Consider the following 17,639-nt stretch of genomic DNA (forward strand, 5'->3'; position numbering starts at 1 on the left):
CCCACAATTGTCTACCCCGGAAAAACAATTTAAAATTACCCTAAAATACATTGTAATAATCAGATATGAGCACCTGTGAAATCTACACTCTTCTATACTTGTTTCTTCAAAACGTCCATAGGATCCCACACACCAGTCAGAGGCTCCAAACTCAGTGCCCACCATGAAGATTTCACATGTGAGTGAGGCTGACTTCTTGCACTACCTGAATAAGGAGCTGCATCTGAGCTAAAGACACTGACGCCGTGGGGGATGCACATCCAGTCTGCCAGAGTGTCTAAATTTTCAAGAGATGCAGAAATTGGGATTTTTACTTTACATGATATTTCTCACTTAAAAATTTTTGACTCTGTTTATTTCTTGTCTTTTTTTAATTTTTACCTCTCAGTTTGTTTCTTAGTACAAAAGTCTGTGGGTCAAACAACACATTTGAGGGCCATTTAATGTCCAATATCGGCCAGTTACATTAGCACATACATACAAGTACACTGTGCTGTTAGTCAAATCAGCAAATGCTTTCCAAGCACTTGTGCTAAGGCATGAATAAAAGGTGGGGAAGACAAAATATGACAAAATCTTTACAAAACTCACAAGTCTAATGGGGAAATAGGCAATAATGTCACAGAAGAGAGTGAAAAATGCTATAGCAGAGCGTGGAACCCAGGACTTAAGCCTGGTGAGTTAAGCATTTGATCTGGCCTAGGTTAAAACAGACAAAAAACAAAGAAGCCTATTATTTGAAAGTTTGGCAAACGGTGGACACCCAAGTAGATGGCTCTTTTGTTTCACAAAACACCTTAATGGATTTTTGGGGTGGAAGCTATGCATGGACAGGGCCAAACCTTGCACGGTTCCAGGGGGACCATTCCTATTGTGGCTTGTACAATTGGCACCCTCTTGAGCACCATTCAGGTTGTATTCTTTATGAATGGTACCCCCTGGATTTGTGCAACCTGGCGATTCTGTCAACAAAGATAGGCCTGGAGTCTGGCCTGAGAGGAGGATTGAGCTAAATCCTTCTACATAATAAAGAGGAATTTTAAATCTTTGCCTAGTGGGTGGAGGCAGGAGGGTGGAGGGGTGCCTGTAATGGGGAGAAGAAAAAGGTTTGGAGGAAAGATCTCTAGGATGAGGGTGGGCCAGCAATTTGGCAACAACCTGGAGCCTATGAACCTGGTGAGAGAGTCCCTGTAATTTTTAAAAGAGTTGCATAAAATCCTCTGTCATCTTCTTTAACTTCTAGGAGACACTGACAAATGAAGTCAAACAACTTTTTCTTTGGCTTCAAGTATAGCCTTTGAACCTTTTATGTATGAATCAGCAGATAACCAGGAAAGATTTGATGCTCAGGCTTACATAGCAACACTTGGTTAAATATACAATACTGTAATAACTTGCCTTTTTACTGTTTTTCTTCAAAAAGCTCAAAGTGCTTATACTTTTATTTCCTCATTTGTTCTAACATTCCAGTGTGGGAGGGAAAGATTTATGATAACATTATTTATAGATAGAGAAATTGAAATAGAGATTAAGTCGCTTACTCAATGTTGCATAGTTTAGGTGGTGGAGCCCACACTGGAATTTGGTTCTCCAAGCTCCTGCCACGAAGTGGAGAGATCATGAGTTTTGGAATTAGAGAAATCTTTGTTTGAACAACCCAGAGTTCTGCCCTTTCAATAAGAATGTGGCCTTAAGTCACTTATTTCACCTAGGTCTCAGTTTTTCTCTTCTGTAAAATTAAGACCATAAACCTCATACTAGTGTAGTGAAGATTAATTTAGAAAATGCATGTAAAGCCCTGCCACAGAGCAGTTCCCAAATAAGATTAGTTCCACCCCTAACCCAGTATTATCTGGTTAAATTTCAGTACAGATTTAAAGTAATCAAAAAAGAATCCTCCATGAATACTCATTTTTTTTTTTCTAGCCTCATCTCCCACTGAGAGCAAAACATGAATAGAAATGCTTCCACACATCATTTAATTCAACGGGAGAACTTTTGCTTCAGTGGAGTTATTCCTGTTGGGGATAATTAGAAAAAAGAGTTATGTGGAAGACAAGATAGTAGAGTGCAGTGTTTCTAAAACTTGAGAATCTATCAGAGTCACCTGCAAGGCCTGTTTAAACACAGATTGCTAGGCCCCACCCTGGAGTTTCTGATTCATGAGGTCTGGAGTGGGGCCTAATCATTTGCATTTTTAACAAGTTTACAGACGACGTTGATGTTGCTAGTCCAGGGAGGACAGCTCAGAGAAGCACTAGCATGGTTAAGTGAAATTCGGGGGGTGGGGCCCAGCAATCTGTGTTTTAACAAGACCTCTGGGTAATTCTGATGCACTTACCAGTTTGAAAACCACTGGCATAGTGATGAAAAGCATCTGAGGAGACAGACACACGTTCAAATCCTGACTGTGCCATTTACTAGTTAGATAACTAGTTCGGTGATAGACCTCTAGCATATTTGAGTCCTGCGGGAGGCTGACAAGGTCAGGATTCCTTCTCACTATCCTTCTAAGCTCCTCTGTGGAAAGAGAAGTTAGTGAGTCCTGCCAATCCAGGCTCTGTTTTTCACTTCTTCACACTGTGAGGCACGAAAGGCTGCTTAAATTTGGGTATTAGGGAAGTAATTACAAACACTTCTGCAAACACAAAAATAAAATAAACAAGACAGCCCTGTAAATAAAGCCAATGGCAAAGGCATTGTTTACATCTTAAATTCATAATAATGGGTTTTGAACCATTTCCATTTTCCTGCCTTTCTTGCTAGAAAATTTTTAAAAACCTTCCTCCCCCACAGTTTTAAGAGCTGCTTGTAAATTTGTTTTGCAGACAGTATGCATGTTAAGAGGATCCCCCCCCATCCTCCCTCCCATATCTGGCCTCAGATACAGAATCTGCCTCAGATGTTCGGTGCTTTCCTGATTTTGTGGCTGAGGAATTCCTTCCTCACCCCCCCCCCCTTCTTTTCCTGCTTGGCATCTGACCCTGTGGGTCCTCAGACTGTCCGAGCTCCCAGTGTCACAAGTATCCAGGCTGGCCCCAGGACATTCTTTGGCTTACCTACCTTCATTTTTCCTATTGCAAAACCCTCTACTCTTTATTTCCTTAACCTTTTCTATCGCTTATTGCTAACCCACAGTTTTCCAAACTGCCCCCTACTAGAGTGATCCACAGGAGGAGAAATTGTTCCTCTTGATGGTGATGGAGGAGAATTGTTGACTTTTATCCAGTCCTACTTGGTACTAAGTACACTGAAGGGTTTATCATGCATGTTCATTTTGAATTCCTACACAATCCAGAGATGATTGTCCGTATATGTATACGCACACACGCAAATGAGGAAACCGAGGCTTAAAGAAGTCAAGCAACTTGCTCAAGGTGAAAAAGTAAAAGTACATAACAGGATGCAGGCAATAAGATTCCAGAATCTCCTGGCTCTTGGCTTCTGTTCAAATTCCAAGTATAGGAATATAATTTGCCTCCTGCTCTTAAAGAGCTTAAAAATCTTGTTAGGGCTAGATGAGATTTATACACACAACACAAGTTAAAATCGAGAGCCACTGTTTGTGGTATTGGGTTTGGTATCTTTGACCGGCCTCCTTCTCTGCAAGATACAGATAAGAATAACAACCTCAAGGGGTATGGGGATGATTGACCGAGTTAAGCATCCGAAGCGCGTAATACAGTGCCTGTCGCGCAGTAAGCGTTCAGTAAATGTCAACTATCTCTATTTTTAAAGGAGGCGGACTGGAGTGGAGAGCATACTGGAGAGTCGGGAGGCCGGCTGTATACGCCGGATCCTTGCACCCAAATTCTCCGATCCTCGGTTTCCTGGTCCGTAAAATTAGGTGGCTGGAGTGGACTAACTGGAAGAGCAGTAAGGGACGCAGCCGTTGCCTGGAGATCCGAGAGGCCTCGGGGCAGAAAGGGTTAGTGACGAGTCTGGGGGCGGCTTTACGGCGCTCAGCGGGAGAGGCCCCGCCCCGCCCCGCCCCGCCTGGGAGGCCCTGGCAGCTCCCGCCCGCGAGCAGTTCCGGTGCCAAAACGCTTCCCTCCCCCGCTTCCCCGGAAGTGCTTTTCCAAGGTTCGGGCCGGAGAGAGGCCTTGTAGGCACAGCTGCTGAGCCTCGATCGGCTCCGAGTAGGGGCTACTGCCCGGGTTGGAGCCCGGGGGTCCGCGGCGGCCGACCCGCGCCTGCCTCCTCCCAGCGCCCAGGCCGACGGTGAGTGGCCGGAGGAGCACACCCGGACGGCCGCGGGCCGCGTCAGGGCTTGTGCTCTCGGGCCCCCGCTGCCCGCTCTACGCTGCGGGCTCGGCTGTCGGGGTGCGGGGAAGGGGCTTGTCCACCGCCGACCTCCTCGCCGAGTCCGCCGGGCGGGAAGGAGCGGGCGGCGGGGCCTTGGGGTGGGCGGGGCGGAGCCGGGGAGGGGGTTCCTGGAGCTGTTGTAGCCGTTGGGACTTGAGAGTGGGGATGGGCTGGGCCTCGGTCCGTCCGACCTCCTCTTTTCTGCTCCCCTAAATCTTCGCGTTGCCTCCCGGATTTGGTTTTCTCTGTCGACCTGGGGTTGGGAACCTGGACACCAGACTCAGTCTTGGGCTCCAGTTCCCGACTTTCGCGTCCTCCGGGTCTGTCCTCGGGTCAGTAATTAGCCCGGGTCCCAGGGGTGTAGTCTTCTCAGTCCCAGGGCTGGGCGATGCGTGTGTAGATGCCGGGGATCTTTTGCAAAGCTTTTCATCCAGACCCGCCTAGGGGTTGCCCGGAGATCGATTTGGACTGCGCTCAGGACCGGTTCTGGATACGTAGATCAGTGTGGCACCGGCGTGCCTCCCATGATCTTTACTCCCTGGAAAGCTTGCTCAAGCTGTTGCTGAAGTCATTTAGAAAAACAGCTTGCTTGAGGAAAATCAGTAGTTAAGTTCCCTTATTTTCTTGCAGACCTAAAAAAAGGATGCCATTCTGTAATATGCACTCCTAATTTTGGTGGCCATCTGAAGTCACAGTTGAATGGCGAGTTCATTCTGCGGTTATTGCACGAATTGATTACGGAGGGTTGGAGAATTATTTGTACCCCCTCTTCTCCGAAGTTTGTATACCTTCATATTTGGACCTGTCATTTTCCTTAACTTTTAAAGAAAAATTTTTCACAGTAACTCCTTAGAGGTTCCCTCTACTGTTAGAGTTGTGCTGCAATGCAGAGGTTCACACAGGTGGACAGAGGTGGTGTGTGTGTGTGTGTGTGTGTATGTATGTGTGTGTGTGTGAACCTATATTTTGAAGTGTTTACCTCGGATAAATTGAGAATTTCCTAGAGGAGAAAGTGATGTAGGTAGTTTTTTTAGTGAACAGATTTCAGGTAGTACACTGCTGGAAGGTTTGTAGGCGATGAGAGCTTTCCACATTTAATAGTGATTTTTAAATTATGATCACAAGAGAGTGCGGTTACTGCAGGTTGTGACTGTCGTATATACAAACCACCTTTGTGAAACCAGTGGCACGTAACTGCATTTCTCATCTTGTGCTTATATTAGGACTTATACTGTAGTTTTTTGGGTACTTACCTCATTCTATCTCCTCCCACTACTGGAAGGGGAGGTAATGTCATGCATTAGGGAAAATAGACTGAAGTGGTAAGTTCAGTGGTAAGTGAGCTCTCCTTTGCAAAAGAAAATTTATTTCAGTGTTGTTGATTTTCAGCAGGCAAAGGGTGGATGACTTCTTAAAAATTGTTTCTTTTATTCCTTTACTGACTGTGGTCAAAGGGTGGTTGATTTTTAAAGTCTCTGGAAAAAATTGTGGAGGGAAGGTTAGTTGCCCACCTTTTAGATTTAGATGGAAACTGTAGATTCTTAGCTGTTTGAAGTACTTAATTGTTTAGAGCTTATGATTGGAATTTTGAATCGAGACAATCTGCAAAAGGAGTCAGTTAGATATGATTATGGATCCATACATAGAGTATGATAGCTAATGTGTTTTGAAGGGAAATATTTCAAGAATTGTAAGAGCAGAAAAAGGTAATCGGGGAATTTCAGGTACCCTTAGGCACTGTAAATTTTATTATGTTCAAGTCCATTCAATAGATACTGAATATTTGCATTGTAAATTTTATTGTATTATTCAAGTCAATGGGTACTGAATTTTTGCTGTGTTAGGCATCAAGCTATGTTGGGCAACTGTGTAGGAACAAATATACAGCCATAACGTTAAAATTCATGTTTTGGCAATAATTTTCTAAGGTGTATCAGAAATCATGAAGAGGTAAATTGTATTGCTTAGGCATATTACAAAGTTTTTTCATTGTAGGTGGGCGTTGTGTGTTTCATGAAAAGCACTGTTAGGCATTATACGGTACAAAGATTAAGTATTTGGTCTTTAGGAATTTGAAATCTAGAAGGGGATGTAAGATATTTACATAAAAATATGTAAATACTTACTGTGTGAGTGGTTTGACCTAAAGTTTGGAGTTATATGAAAGGAAAATGAGTTCATTTTTAACTGGAGTAATCAGCTAAAAAGTGGAAGGTGGTGGAGGTAAAAAATACTCTGAAGCTATTGAGCACTTAGCATCATGCTCTGTGCTAGTTGCTTTCTATACATTTTCTGAGCTTCACAACGACATATAAGCATCTTTCTTAATAAATAAGGAGGGCAATGCTCAAGTATATTAAGTAGCTGAGCCTCAGTCTGAATCCACGTCCACCTGGTGCCAAAGCCTGTGCATTTCCACGATATCATGCTACCTTTCAATAAACTGGTAGCCTGAGTTTCACATTGCAGAGGGTAAGACTTTTCTAAAACAAGAATTTAGGGGTCGGGAGTAGGTGGATGAAGGCTTTTCAAATAAAGGGAGTGATGTAAGCACAAGGGTGGAGGTGGGAAAGTTCACTGTATACACAGAAAAGTTAGTGGACAGGTTTCTTAGAATATAGGGTTCATTTTTGGAAATAAGAGATGAGGTTTGAAATTTTAAGTGGGTCTGGATTGAGGAGCATGTTTAAATGCTGTATTTAGGAGTTCAACATTTAGGAGGTATTGAGAAACTACTAGGTCTAATAGTGTAGTATGTGAAATGATTTGTTGTAGAAAGCCAGCTTTCAGTATAGTATCCACACAGGGCAAGGGCAGTGGCATTGAGATAGAGTGGGTGGAGGAGGGATTGTTGGGAAAGGTTTGGAGAAACTGGAAGTTGAAAATTACATTCATTTTAAGTGTAGGTGATGGTGATGGTAGTGCTATTACTAGAAACACAGGCAAGGAGGTGCAGAATATCAGTTTTGAATATGTTGAGTTTTTTATATATTTGCAAAACACTGGAATTGCCCAGAGGCTTTTGGAAATATGGGTTTGTAGTCCGTGAGAGAGGTCAGTACTAGGCATATATTAAACATGGGTGTAGAGAGTGATACAAATGGATGTACTGGTTGAATCTGTATAAAGAGATGAAAGAGCTGAGAGGGAGTTTACAAGGAAAGAGAAAAATGAACCTTTATTTTAGATGGCATCTGTTTAAAACAGAAGGAAGAGATAGTCTGTACTGTATTCTGCTCCCTCCCATCGCAGATTCAGATGGAGTACAAAGAATCTGATCATTGAAAATCCAGTTGGGAAATAAAATTTTCTTGCCTTTGCAGGCAAGGATATTATGCTGTCATTACCCCATTTCATGGAGGATGAACTATTTCAGACTCACTGGTTCCAGAGTGTTAGGCTTTAGTTACTTAAGAGCTGTTTAGTCGTTTCTTTTGGGCATTTGTTGGCAAGTGATACGTGAGGATTTGGAAGCAGATCTCTGATAGGTATTCTATTTATTCATATTTATGACTTTCAATTTTGGTTTTAATATCAAAAGCCTTTGAATATCCAAATATAATTTTTGTCTCCTATTCCTACTGGCTGCTAATAGTGCCTTTCATGGAAAATGGTATTTAATTACATTATTTTCTTCCAACTCTCTTTTATAAGTACTTTTGATTAACACAGGTAGTTTTGTCTTTAATGTTCTGATTATCCTAGAGGGATGGAATGATAAGGTACTTTTTTCCGTCATGTAATGATACATATATAAAAACTACGTATTTTTATTTGGAAACTAAGGACTATAGACTTATGGAATTTCATGTAGTTTTCTGTTTGATATTTAAATATGGGGAACCTGTGTATTAATGTGTAATAGTTTGCAGAATGAGGCTGAGAGTTGTAACTTTTTGAGGGCAGGTTTATTATTTTTAGACTGAGTTACCAGGGAAGGGTTTATTTCCTTCTTGAGAATTAATACATTCCTTTTGTTTCTGAGAAATATGTTTTTTACTATATCACAGGCTCTTGGGAATGTCCTGAGAGTCCTGCGTCAGTCTTGTCGGAGGCAGGGGGTTTTTGTGTGTGCTTTGTCTGGGCTGGTTGGCTTAGTTGCAGTGAGCCTGGTATTAATGAGGCAAAGGTCAGGAGTTCCATTTAGCTTCGGTCTGAGTGATGGCCAGGGAAGTACACCTCTAGCCAGCTGTCTTGGAAATTCCTCAGTTGTCATTGGTCACAAAGGTGACTGGATTAGGATGGATCTTTATACCACTGAAAGAATATTAGAGGAAACTTAGCATAATGGTTAGTAATTCTGACTCTGGGATTAGACAGACCTGTGTCAAAATTCTTTGTCCGAGATGTTGGGAGAGTCACTAAACCTCTTCAAGCCTCTACTTCCTCATTATTGAATAGGTTAATATTTGGTTTGGGCATGTCCTACTGTTGTTTTCTTTTTCCAAGTGGGAGTTAGCTGCTTAGACCTGTGGTTCCCCAGTGCTGGACTATGGAGAGGTGTCAGTCCATGACAGAGTTTTCACTTGTCTGAAATGAGAATGAGTTAGCTTTTCATAAAGCTAACTCTGTTGAATTTAAAAGGTATTATTTTTTTCTAAAACTGTCTTTTACCATTTTTGATGTAAGCATATTAGTTATTTTATGAAATAATGGTGGTGGTAATTGGTAGTTATTTTCTTTTTAAATGTTCTTGGCAAAATAAAAGTTGGCAACTCTGTGCTGGTCCCCCAGTTTTGTTTTTAAGATTATGGTTCTGTGAATTCTGAAAATCTTGGCTTAAACAGAACCAGGGAATTGGGGGAGATTACTCATCTAATATGTTATACATAGTCAAGTTAGGTTTGAGGGTACATTCTACCCTTCTGTTACCCTATAGGAACTGTATTTTGATTCTCATCACTGCTGAATTAATTTAATGTTGTCATGTTTTACATTAAGACTTTCAAGGAGCAGTTCAGATTATTTTCAGTACAAACAAGTTGCTTCAAATTATTTAAGGCTGTATTTCTCAACCAGAGTCCCAAGAGGAAACTGGTGAACTGGTGGGGGGGGGAGGAGACTGCCTGGGGGTGCTGCTGTAAGTCATTACTCTGTTGATTAGCCAACAAGATAAATAACTGGCCTTTGACATAGTGAAGTAGTAGAAACTGGCTTTCCTTTTCACCTCTTCTGCAGGGAAGATCTTTGAAGCTAGAGCAAGAAAAGCTTTTTTATTTAATAAAGCAAGTAAACCTTGTACAAATATCAGTATTCAAAATGCTTTCTAGAGAAAGAATAGTTCAGCACTTTGCATAATGGGTTATGTAAGTGGAGCCACAGAAGTCCTCCTGGGGACATAAACCAATTATTAGCATAAGTGCTATTGAAATTGCATTCAGTTGTCTAGATGAGAAGCATTTTGACTCCCTCGTTCACTTAGCAGCGTTGGGGGGGTGGTGCAGAAAATTTAAGGTGCAGACCTAGCCTAAATGACTGTTAAAGTAAGGCTTAACATTTGTTTCCTTTTAGTGTTTTTGGTTAGGTAATTTTAAAAATTGGGAGTGCTATAGAAATACTGAATATGTGTTAGAATGCCTAAAGCAAAATTTCAGATTAGGCTGAAGTAGTTTAGGCCCTCTGTCTTTTAATTTTAAAGGCGACTGGAGGTTTGCTGCTTTAGATATTAAGGATGTTATTGTTTTACAGAGTTTTGTTGTATATCATTGTTTCTGGTAAATAAGAGAATCATATAGAATTCATTTATTTTAACAATGCTTACATTTTTCCTCCAAAATACTCCTATTGGCAGAAATGAATGGTATGCTCGTAAGTCTGGAGAGGTAGCCCAAAGTGTCCTGCTATAAGTAGAAAATTTCATGATTCCTATAGGGTTTTATTTTAAAAAATCACATGAATTTCATGTTTTGCTATTTTATGTAGATGTAAAACAGTGTTTTAAAGTCAACTAAAATTGGTGCCCCCAAGAAGGGGCAATACGTTCATCCTGTGGATTTTCGTATCTCTATGACATGGCTTGTATTACAGTTCAGGGGCACTGTGCTTAACTGTTTAATTTTGGCTCATTAAAAAAAATGCTGTGTTCTGATGGTTTTTGGTGGGACACAGGATGGTGGACAATTATTGACACTTTTATATGTTTTTAACAAACAGCAAACTGTTTTGAATACTACGAAGGAGCTGCAGTTTCATAGAAATAAAATGCCTTTAAAAGGAGATTTAATCAATTTTAAGGTGTTCTTTTGTATTTAAGATTATTCAATTATCAATATATTTCTAGTGTTATAAAAAACACAGCAGCAGTGTCTAATTGAACTTTCTGTAATAATGGAAATGTTCTATATTTGTGCTATTCAATCTAGTGGCCCTCATATGGCTACTGAGCACTTAAAATGTGTCTGGTGTTACAGAGGAACTAAATTTGAAATTTTACTTGGTTTTAGTTAATTTAAATGTGAATAGTCCCACTTATGGCCAGTGAGTACTGTACTGTACTAGACGGTACTGCTCTCAAGGGTTAGGAAGACGCGGAGAAGGGAGATTAGAAATCTTCATGCCACCCCTCAGCTCAGTTACAGGCAAAATTAGGCCCTCGATAAGTATTTCTTAAATGAAATAATATTTTTATTGTTTCAATTTTTAAAAAATATTTACTTATTTGAGAGAGAGAGCATGTGTGTGCTGGTATGCACATGTTGGGGGGAGGGGGACAAAGGGAGAGGGAGAGAGAAACTCTAAACAGACTCCATGCTTGTGCAGCCCCACGCGAGGCTTGATCTCACCACCCTGAGCCAAAACCAAGAGTCAGAGGTTTAACCGACCGCTCCACCTAGGCGCCCCTATTGTTTCAATTTTTAAGACCAAAGTTTGTGAAGTATTCTAGATTTTTAGAGAGTGATCACTATTTGATTTTTTTCTTGTGTTGATTTTAAAATTTTACTTTTATTACAAAAGCATACAGTATACTGAATGTACAATTTAAACAATTGTAAAATGAATTACCACCAACTAGCTTGAAATCTAGAACATTGCCAGTATCTTTGAAGTCAGTTTATGCTCCTTACCACTTGTGTTCTTCTCTGACACGCTTCCTTCTAAGAAACCACCATCTAAATTTTGTTGTTAATCATTCCCTTTTCCTTTTAATTTTCACGAATTAAAGAAAATTTCATTTCCTTCTCTCTTCCAGTTTGGAAGTTAAACTTTATGTAGTTTTCCTTTATTTTTGTTTTCCCTCAATCCCAACAAATTAGATATTATTACCGTTTTGTTTTTTTTTTTTTAAAGATTTCATTTATTTATTTGAGACAGAGAGAATGAGAGAGAGAGAACATGAGAGAGGGGAGGGTCAGAGGGAGAAGCAGACTCCCCGCAGAGCAGGGAGCCTGATGCGGGACTCGATCCGGGGACTCCAGGATCATGACCTGAGCCGAAGGCAGTCGCTTAACCAACTGAGCCACCCAGGCGCCCGATATTATTACCGTTTTAAACACTGTTGCTTTAATTTGCCTCTGCATTTACAAGTGTCTTTGCTCATCATTTTCATTTGCATCTCAGACCTCTTGTTTGGGATCTAAGATCATTTTCTCTCTGCCTGAAATATATCCTTTAGAATTTTCTTTAGTGAGGGTCTTTTGTTGGAAAACTTTTCATTTGTTTGAAAATATCTTTATCTAAGTCTCATTCCTGAAGATAGGTTTTTCTGAGTATGCATTCTATGTTAGCAGTTATTTTTTTCCTTTGTTCCTTATAGATCTTATTCCATTCTCTTCTGGCTTTTATTGCTGTTGAAAACTCTGTGATCCATCTAATTGTCATTCTTTTATTATATAAATATTTAGAATATTTAGAATCTGTTTTCCAGGGGCGCCTGGGTGGCTCAGTCGGTTAAGCGTCTGCCTTCGGCTCAGGTCATGATCCCAGGCTCCTGGGATCGAGCCCTGCGTCGGGCTCCCTGCTCAGCAGAGAGCCTGCTTCTCCCTCTCCCACTGCCTGCTGCTCTGCCTACTTGTGCTATCTCTCTGTCAAATAAAAAAAAAAAAAAGAATCTGTTTTCCACACTTTCATTTTGATATGTCTAGAAGTTGATTTCTTTTTATTTATCATGCTTGGAATTCACTAGGCCATGGAATCTGACGATTGGTGTCTTTCAACAGTTTTGGAGAACTTTTGGCCATTTTCTCCTCAAATTTTACCTTCTATATTTTTTATCTGAACTTGTATTTGAAGTAGGTCTTCTTACTCTACCCTCCATGCCTCTTAACCTGTCTTCATATTTTTCATTTTTTTTTTACCTTTCTGTGTTGTGTTCTGGATAATTAGATCCTTTCCTCCAGTTAGCTAATTCTTTTTTTTTTTTAAGGTTTTATTTATTTATTTGACAGAGAGAGACACAGCTAGAGAGGGAACACAAGCAGGGGGAGTGGGAGAGGGAGAAGCAAGCACACTTCCCGCTGAGCAGGGAGCCTGACGCGGGGCTCCATCCCAGGACCCCAGGATCATGACCTGAGCCGAAGGCAGACACTTAACCGACTGAGCCACCCAGGTGCCCCTCGGTTAACTAATTCTTGCTTGAGCTGTGTTCAATTAGTTTATTGAATTTAAAAAAATTTTTCCACTTTGTTGTAACTATTATATTCATTTTTATAGTAAAATATACATAAGTAGAATTTACCACTTTAAACCACTTGAAAGTGTTCAGTTCAGTGACGTTAAGTACATTCACTATCACCGCTCTCCATCCCCACAACTTTTTTTTATCATCACGAACTGAAATCTGTGCCCATTAAACAATAATTTCCCATTGTCCCCTCCACCAAGCCCCTGGCAAGAACTATGTTACGTTCTTTTTCTATGAATTTGACTATTCTAGGTACCTCATGTAAGTGGATTATATACTATTTGTCCTTCTGTGTCTGGCTTATTTCACTTAGCATAATGTCTTCAGGGTTCATCCATGTTGTAGCATGTTCATTGAGTTTTTAAAAATTTTATTTACTATTTTTATTTTTAGAAGTTTCATGTAGTTCCTTTTTAAGACTGCTTTATTTTTATTATTTTTTGGTAGTCTTACACTTTTTTCTTGGTCGTGTTCTCAAGCTGTCTTTTATTTCTTAAAAACCTATTAAATGTACTTATTTTATACTTTGTCTCTGATAATTCCAATATCTGAAGTCTTTGCAGATATGATTCTGCTGTTTGTTTTGCTGTATTAATTTTGCAGAGTGATTTTTTTTTTAATTTAAAGATTTTATTTATTTATTTGACAGAGAGAGACACAGCGAGAGAGGGAACACAAGCAGGGGGAGTGGGAGAGGGAGAAGCAGGCTTCCCGCAGAGCAGGGAGCCCGATGTGGGACTCTATCCCAGGACCCTGGGATCATGACCTGAGCTGAAGGCAGTCGCTTAACCAACTGAGCCACCCAGGCGCCCGTGCAGAGTGATTTTTAATAGTACTTTAAAATTGTATAGGTTGGAGCTTATAAATAAACCCCTGGAGGTTAGTATCCTGTTTTCTTAAATTTTGCTCAAGGTGTTAATCTGGTTTATTTACTGTATAGTTACTTTTTTTCCCCTTACAACTAATAAATAACCTGTAGGGAGGTATCCTAGTGTTTTATTTTTTCTTGATGAAAACTAAGTACAGTACTATACCTTACATTTGTATGGGGCCTTCTAGTTTGCCAAGCATTTTTATATTTTATGATTTTATTTTAAAGTTCTGGAAATAAAGACTCAAGAGACATAGCTAATAAGAGGTGGCATTGGAATTCAAACCCTGGTTTTCTTGATTCTTTTTACTAGCTATGCTTGCCTTTTAGGTTACTAGATAGAGTGTAATCTAAGGGCATGGTCTGTACACTGTCAGTACCTTGGACTTTTGAATGAATAAATGTAACATAAGGGTGCCTGGGTGGCTCAGTTGGTTAAGCGTCTGCCTTCGGCTCAGGTCATGACTCCAGGGTCCTGGGATCAAGCCCCATGTCAGGCTCCCTGCTCAGTGGGGAGCCTGCTTCTCCCTCTTCCTCTGTCTGCCACTCCCCCCTGCTTGTGCTCTCTCTCTCTGTCAAATAAATAAATAAAATCTTTAAAAAAACCCAGCAACATAGACATGAGTTGCTGTCTGACAGGTGTCTTATAAGGTAGTAGTTCTATTGTAATTGTGTTATTTATGTATTTTATGTTTATATATACATATAGATATATATATATATAATGTATAATTATGTACATATGATCATTGAGAGCTTAGAGCTTGTGTGGAAGGGGTTTTTGATGCTTTGCATAACTCTAGCTAAGATTTTTCAGATAAAAAATTGATGTATTTGCCTATAACAAAGAAAATTTGGTTTCCTTGAAAACATTAGGTGATAAAGATTAGTGAGGTGGATTTTCTGATATTAGTTCAATTCTTTTTCTAATTATTAAACAATTCTTTTAAGACTTAGGTGAACAGAGGAAATGATTCAAGGTTTTCCTAAGGTCACTTTTTGTATTGATAAAGTAGGATGAAGTGTTGGTTAATGTAATCTTTTGACCTGGTGAATGGGTAGAAGCTGGGCCGTAGCCAAATTCATGCCTATTTTCCTCTTTCCTCCTACTTTTTTTTTTTTTTTAAAGATTTTATTTATTTATTTGACAGAGAGAGACACAGCGAGAGAGGGAACACAAGCAGGGGGAGTGGAAGGGGGAGAAGCAGGCTTCCCGCGGAGCAGGGAGCCCGATGCAGGGCTCGATCCCAGGACCTGGGATCATGACCTGAGCCGAAGGCAGATGCTTAACGACCGAGCCACCCAGGCGCCCCTTTCCTCTTAATTTTTATCTCCCGTTCTTGGTTAAAGCTGGAGGGACTTGCGCATTGAATCTTGGCTAGAACATGAATTCATTCACTGATTGAGTCAGTAAATAGTTCTTGGGAACCCAGTAGGTATCAAGAACCATGCTAGGCATTGAGGTTAAAATGGAGGATTAAGATGGATGTGGTTGCAGTCATGTAGCACAAACTAGAGGTCATGAACTATTATATCCTTTGTCTGTATTAGTCATTTATATATTTAAACTGAATATATGTAAGAAAATCATGTTTATATCTGTTTAGACTTTTCTGGCAAGAGAGAGGATTCTGAGGGCTATTGCTTAATGGAATATGTAAGTATAAAGTTTGAGATTCAGAACTATTCAGTTAAGTATATTCTGAAAATTGACTGATACTTCCATTTAAATTGAAGCCTTTTATTAAAGCCTGACCTAAGTAAGTTATGGTTCAATCTAAAGACTGCTATTTGCCTCATATGTGGTTTTGTGCATAGTTAATATGTAGTAGTGTCTTGGAAGTTCTATATATCATGGCTCATTTTACATTCCTCCATCTCCCACCCCCTCAAAAAAAGCATAATATATTTGCAAGCATATGTATTTTTTTTAAAAAACTTTTATTTTGAGGTAGAGACTCATAGGAAGTTGCAAAAATAGTAGTGTCCTATATATTCCTCACTCAGTTTCCCCAATGGTGACATCTTATGTAGCTGTCATACAGTATGAAAACCAGGAAGTTGAAATTGGTACATTACTGTTAACTAGACTACAGACTAGACTACAGACCATGTACAGATCTCACCTTTTTTTTTTAAAAATCTGCATTTCTGTGTATGTGTATAGTTCTGTACAGTTTTAGCCCATGTATACTTTTGTGTAACTACAATAATCAAGATTCAGAACTGTTCCATTACCACAGAATTCCCTAGTGCTACCTCTATGTATTCACAACCCTACCCAACACTAGTTTTGCCATTATGAGAATAATGTGTGAATGAAATAATACAGTATGTAATCTTTTGAGGTACATATTTTAAAAATATAATTTGTTTTAATTCTAAAAGTAAAATAACATTTCAGAAATGTTAGACAATGGAAGAAAACATATTTTGAAACCACCATTCTAATAGTCATCAGTTTGGAGTTTTTTTCAGCCTTTTTCATATGATGTTTTATGTCATATTTTTAGTATATGCTCAATTTTGTTTGCTTTTTTTTTTTTTTTAAAGATTTTTATTTATTATTGAGAGAGAGAGAATGATAGAGAGAGAGCATGAGAGGGAGGAGGGTCAGAGGGAGAAGCAGACTCCCTGCTCAGCAGGGAGCCCAATGCGGGACTCGATCCTGGGACTCCAGGATCATGACCTGAGCCGAAGGCAGTCGCTTAACCAACTGAGCCACCCAGGCGCCCCATTTGTTTGCTTTTTTTAACAGTGTTATATTAAATATTTTCTGTTATCATCGTACTTTTCACTATTATAAGAAATGTTGCAGAAAACACCTTTGAGCCTATAGATTTCTTCATATTTTTAGTTATTTCCTTAGGGCAGATTCCCGGATGTGTGATATTGGGGCAAAGGATATGAAGGTTTATTAGTCTTGAAACATTTGGTCAAATTGCTTCTCAAGAGGATAGTATTACTAGTACTGTTTCACTGTATCCTTCTTAGATCGAATATTAGTGTTACTTCCCTGACCCTCCCCCTGCAATTGAATAAAGTAAAAAAGGTACTTCATTGTTCTAATTTTAGAGTGCTGTTCTTTATGTAACATTTTTTTTCCTTGAAGAGGAAAATTGATTGTAATGTCAGAATGACATGAACTTTTAAAAATGTGATTTTGCTTTTAAGTAATTTAGAAAAGCATTTTAATATCTGTTAGTGTTCAACAGTTCTGAGCAAGAGGTTGAATCACCAGATCTTTCTCTTTACCTTAACTGTAGCCTCCTTAGTTGGCAGGTTTGTTACCTGCCAAATGATTGCCAGTTTCTGCATGCTTCTCTTTGGTCTCTGCCATTATCTCTTAGTTACTGTCCTCGGTCTGGATCCTTGACCTTTCCCCCGTCTGTTCCCTCATCAGAGAATGGCTGCCCCCTCCAATGGTACCACACTGGCACCTCAATCATTTTTCCTATGTTCTTGTCAGCTTTAAGTGCACGGTCATGCAGACATGTTAATGCATTATTGTGATGTTATCCTTGTGGTTAAGTATAATCCTGGGGACTCTGTACAGTCTCCTGGGGCATTCATTAGTATTAAATATCTTCACTTTTTTAATGGCCACCACAGAAATTAATATGACCAATAATGTATGGGGTATATATAATGTGCATGAATATAAAAAAATCATGATACAAGGAAGTTGTACGCCTTTTACTTTTCTGGATGTTTTAGAAGACAGCAATATTATATTCTTAGAGCAGTAGACCATCAGGGTAATAACAAAACCCTTAAAGTAAAGCAGAAGTTTTTAGTTGAATGTTACTAAGTGCCATGCACTGTGCAAGTACTTTATTTAGT

General features: G+C 39.6%; 1 protein-coding gene across 1 annotated transcript in view; it reads left to right on the forward strand.

Annotated features, from left to right (window-relative positions):
- Positions 1-4,047: 4,047 nt before the first annotated feature.
- FRS2 (fibroblast growth factor receptor substrate 2) overlaps positions 4,048-17,639 on the forward strand; it is a 106,505-nt gene continuing 92,913 nt past the window's right edge. The window contains exon 1 of the mRNA XM_081822051.1: positions 4,048-4,221. The gene's annotated coding sequence lies outside the window, so the exon portion shown is untranslated. The remainder of the gene's footprint in view (positions 4,222-17,639) is intronic.

This window comes from Leptonychotes weddellii, chromosome 5, assembly GCF_054177405.1.
Source record: "Leptonychotes weddellii isolate Sample4059 chromosome 5, ASM5417740v2, whole genome shotgun sequence".
NCBI classification, from domain to species: domain Eukaryota; kingdom Metazoa; phylum Chordata; class Mammalia; order Carnivora; family Phocidae; genus Leptonychotes; species Leptonychotes weddellii.